Source organism: Sciurus vulgaris (assembly GCF_902686455.1).
Source record: "Sciurus vulgaris genome assembly, chromosome: 5".
NCBI lineage: Eukaryota > Metazoa > Chordata > Mammalia > Rodentia > Sciuridae > Sciurus > Sciurus vulgaris.
In genome coordinates, this window is record NC_136465.1 from 169405334 (window position 1) to 169410673 (window position 5340).

Sequence of the window (5340 nt, forward strand, 5' to 3'; positions counted from 1 at the left end):
TTTGGAAATGTGGAGTCTCGTGAAACCTGGACTGAGTTCTGTTGGAGCGTTTGCTAGGACGCCATTAGCAGGTGAAGTGTTTGGTGACAACGCATGAGTGACAGGAGGCCTTTGAGCTGCCGAGCTGGAAACAGGGAAACTGACACGTGGCTGTGGCCACTGGTCATCACAGTGTGCTGTGCACAGATTGCCAGTGGCTCAAAAACCCTCCTTCCCTGTTCCAGGAAATGGTGAGATGAGAGAAACTGAATCAGCGCTGGTTCAAAGCCACAAGGCAGGGGCAGGACCATCAGGCACAGGGCTGAGGGACCAAGGGCACTGCTGGCTTTGTTGGGGGGATGTGGGGCTTCCAGGAGCAGCTGGACTTGGAGCATGCCCAGCAGCTGGGGGTGGGGGGGGCAGAGCATGAAGAAAGACCAGAGCCAGGAAATAGCCCCGGCATTGTGGAAGCCAGCTGAGCCCCGAAATGCTGAGGGGAAAACAGGACGAGGTGGGCAGAAGGGCCAGGTGGCCAGGAGGGGAGTCCTCAGCTGAGTGGTGGTGGAGGCCTGGGGATCTGCTTGCTGTGGTGGCGCACACCTGTGATCCCAGCCACTTTGGAGGCTGAGGCAGGAGGATCGCACATGTAGGTGAGCCTCAGCAACTTTGTGGGACCCTATGAAGAAATATAAAAGGTGGAGGACATAGCTCAGTGGTACAGTACTCTTGGGCTCAACCCCCAGTGCTGATGAAGAGGACGGGGGAGTGGCAGGGTCTCACATGGTCTTTGCCACACCTGCCTGTTTGCATCCACCAGGCCAGAAGACAGTGCTAAAATCGGAGTGGACCTTATGCCCAGCGTTTCATTGGGAGCAGACCATCCACACAATATTAAAGTGTTCATGAAACCTTAATGAAAATGTAATTTTAGATAAGCTGTTTTTAAGTAGTGACCCAAAACCCATTCTTGCCTTTTAGAAAAACTGAATTCCAAAAATGCCAGAGGTAAGGCTTGCAAACAGGCTCATGGAAGTTTTCATGGTTTTGGATGCTGGAACAACTACTTCTCATATTTAAAATGTCAGTTTGGTATTTATTTAACAGGGTTTAACTAGAAGCTTCAAGTCTGGTTAAGCAAAAGTAGACATTTGTTTTAAAACATCTTGGGACTGGGAGTGCACAGCAGAGCACTTGCCCAGCACGTGTGAGGCCCTGGCTTCCAAAACAAGAACCGCTGTGGTCCTGCCAGAGTGCTTGTAGACCCCACCCTGAGGCAGTGGCAGCTGCTCGGCGTGTGACCCTGGGTCCCACCCCCACCCCCAGGGAAAGCAGTGGGGGACCAAGAGCACGGGCCCAGCCAGGTGGCCTGGCTCAATCCCAGCTGTCACCTCTACACCGCAGCCCTACCTGGCTCACTGGAAAAAGGGATAATGCCAGTGCCATGTCACTCCAGGACAGCTAGGCCAGGAGTGGGGGCCTTCTGAGATCAACAAGCCACCTGGACGGCACTGGGAATGTTCCAGCAAAATGTTGGTACAGAAAGTCACTTAGAAACCACTTGCCTTGCAAGAAGCGTGGTTCTCCTGATTCCTCTTTCCAAGTCTTGAACTCTGGTCATGGGAAGCTGGCTACTAGCTCCTTCCCCAGCAGCTAGTGGAAGGCTGGGGTGGCCTGGGTCCTGGGCTAGTTTGCTAGGACCACCATCAAGCGCCCCAGATGGAAGTGTGGCTGGAAGTCCTAGATCCAGGTGTTCCAGGGTTGGTGCGCCCCTCTCCCCCGCTGGTGCTGGGCATGAACCCCAGGATCTCGTGCATGCTGGGCAAGAGCTCTGCTGCTGGGCTGCACCCGACCCAGTGCCTTCTGAGGCCTCTGGTGTGCAGACAGCCCTCCCCACGACCTGTGGCCTCTTAAGAACACCGGTCAGGCAGGATCCTGTCCATCCTCCACCCATTTTACCCTCACTCCCTCTACATTTAGCTCTTCATTTGATGGCCAGCCATCCTGGAAGCCTGGGGGACAGGGCTTCGCCAGGTGGACGTGGCAGGGGCACGGTTCAGCCTGCAGTGGAAGCCTGGGTGCTGGGGAGGAAAGTGAGGCCCCCTTGCCACAGGAGTTCTGTGGAAGCCAAGGAGGGACAGTGCAGTCCAGGTGCCTCCCGGTGGCCTCCAGCCTTGTCCTCCAGAGATGAAGGGAAGGCCCAGAAGGCAGAGGTGTGGCTCTCAGTGAAGTCAAGTCCCTGTCCTGCAGTGAGGGACCCAGAGGATTTGGGACAATGCTGGAGAGGGTGCCAGTTCGTCATGTTCTTGTCGTGAGTGACCCGCTCACCCGTGGAGCCTGCTGCCAGGCACTGCTGAAGCCCTGGAGGCACATCCTGGTCGTGCCCCCCACGGCCCTGAGTTAGTGGGCATAAGGAGTGCCCAGAGGGGTGAGATACCTGCCCCAGAGGCGCCTCCGTGAGTGCTGGCAGTGGCCTCTCAGGAGGACCCGACCTTTTCATCTCCAGCAGATGAGGACAGGCCAGAGGACCAAAGTCTATTTCCTGGCCTCCATGATGTCATTACTGGGCCCGAAGACCCTTGGAGCCTTCGCCAGAGTCTCTTCTCAAGCCTCTAGTTGCTAGAGAGGCTTTGCAGAGGACAGCTCCTGGGGTACATCCTCCCCTGGGCATAGATGGGCGGGGCCCTGACCACCAGGCTGGCCCTGGAGGGAAGTTCCTGGTCAGTGTGGGGAGTGGGCTGGAGCGCGGGCTTCGTTGCTGGGAGGGGAGGGGAGGGAAGGGTGTTCACAGCCAGGCCCCTACTCCCCAGCTCTGGTGGCTGACCCGTCCTGCTGGGTACCTGACTGGGGGCCTCAGTGGGGGCTTGCACTATTTATCCTTAAAAAAAAAACCCAAACAATGGACACCCCCACACACCCGCACAGGTCTTCACACACATTCACCCAGGTTAAAAACGGGTCCTCTTTCCTGCAACCCACAGGGTATGAGGAGCACTGTGTCCATGAGAGGGCGCCACAGCACCAGCCACCAGTCACCAGGCTGCGGCTTCCTGCTCTGCAGGGGGAACCCAGTCCGGCTAGCAGAGCAGCTCACCAGGGCTTCCCGGGGGCCTCCTGGCCCCCTGCCCTGGAATCAGGAACGCCCTGGCTCCACGTTAGAAGCTCTGCTCGGGCGCTCTTCACGCTAGCTTCGTTTGGACCAAGGTTTTCGCCGTGTGCCACACCTTGGGTCGTGCCTGATGCACTTCTCGTTTAATCAGTACTTGATCCAGGGGAAGTAGGTGTCTTCACCCCCAATTTCAAACCAGGAAACTGAGTCACAGCGAGGTTAAGTCCCAGCAGTGGGTGAGGTTGGGATCCAGGCCCAAGGAAGTCTGGCCAGCTGCCTGTGAGAATCACAGGTTTAGACGATCATTGATCTTAGAGGCTCAGCAGGCTGGACTCGGGGATTCACACACACACGTGGAGGCCCTGGCAGGCTGGCCTCTGCAGCCCCAGGCTGGCTGGACGCGGTGTTCTCGGTTGGTCTGCTTCCCCAGGCGGGCAGGACCCAGCAGGTTGGCATCTCCTCCAGGTCCACCTAGTGGGGACACCCACACCCAACCCTCTCTCAGGTCAAAACCCACAGTTGTCTCTTGGACCCGTGCAGCACCCATACTCTGCTCTGGCTCGCTGTGTGACACACTGTGACAGCCTTTGAGAAACAGCACTGTTCTGCAGGGGGTTCCTGGGCAGCAGAGCCCTGTCCCCACCCTTGCCTAGTGAGAACTAGCCCTCAGTCGTTGGAGCCACGGGGGTTGCTGGTTCCTTGCTCTGCTCCGTCCTGGCTGAGGCAGGTCAGGGTGGGGATGAGGACGGCACTTCTGCCTTCTTGCTCCCCGCGTGGTTGGAACAGTCAGGAGAGCTGTGCGTGTCGGGGCAGAGGTCACCCCTGCCTCGTCACTCACGCTTGGTGCCCGGAGATGGGTCTGATCTCTCCTGGGTCAGTACCTTCCTGCGGAGGGACCGCAGCCTTTGTCCGTGGGTCCATTCACACCAGAGGCCATTCTGCGCTGGAGGGCGTGGCCGAGGCTGCCGTGTGCTCCCTGGAAGTGTGTCTGCTACTATTGTTGATGTTTTGGTTCATTTGACTAAATTCACCAAGCAGCCCGTCTCCTGGACTCCGGGAACAGAACCAAGGACGCATGTTTCTGCCCAGAAAGCCCGCGAGGGCTGGCACAGAGTGCTGTGAGGGTCCGGGCTCCGGGACTGTGCGCCAGGGTGGAGCTCCGCGGAGCCGCCCTTGCCCCTGCTCTGCGACGAAGTCGGGGCTGCCGGGAGCGGGGGCGGCGGGCGGGTGGCGGGCCTCTGTTACATAAGCCCCCGGCTTGGGAGCCAGGGCACTGTTTTGACAGTTCTGTTCGCAGCCCCCCCATGGGACGGCTCCTCGGCAGCAGACCTGGGGAGGAGAGGGCAATGTCACAGGAGCCTGGAAGCAGCCTCCCCTCCTCGCGGGAGGAAGACAAATCCTGGTCTCCAGCACCAACTCCTGGCGTCGTCGGTTAGTCGGGCCAGGTCATCTGCCCCGTCCCTTCCTCCAGCCCAGCCCAGTCCGGTCTCTTTGGGTCCCTAGGGCACAAGAGGACAGAGGAGAGCAGATGGGGCTGGGGAGGGCCGTCTGGCTGTGTGAAGTTAGAGGCCGCTCAGGGCGGATCGAGGGAGCCTGGTGCTCAGGAGAGAGGCAGGGCTGTTGGCTGCTGGGCAGGTCCCGCGGGGCAGGCCACACCCCTAGGCGTCTATACCATCCTTCCTCTACCTGCTGGGAGGAAGCCCTGGTGTGGGGTGCCAGGGGTGTCCCCTGGGCATGATAGGAGAGCCTTGACCCAGGCGTGGAGCAGACCTGTAACAGATCGCCATCCTGTGTTACGGATGGAGACTGAGGCCCAGAGAGGGCATGCGGTTTGCTCAGACACACAGCCTGTTGTTTTCCCCGAGACCAGAAAACAGACCCCCTGGCTCCTTGCAGGCCACCATGCTGGCTTTGGGGGTCTTGGGACTTCCTGTTTTTGCGGTACTAGGGATTGAACCCGGACTGCTCGACAGCCCCGGCCCTTTTTAGTTTTCATGTGGAGACAGAATCTGACCAAGTTGTCCAGGGTGATCTCGAGTTTGTGATTCCTGCCCCAGCCTCCGAGTAGCTGGGATTACAGACGTGTGCCGCCAGTCTGGCCGGGGCTTCCGTTTCACTGGGAAGGATTCATCTAGGTGGATGTTGCGCCGTTGCCCTGGTCGCACGCGTATGCACTTCTCCTCCACCTTCCTCCTGCTTCCTGGGGTGGGTCCCGCGGGGAGCCAGGTGGCAGCGAGTGAGGCTTCATTCAGCAG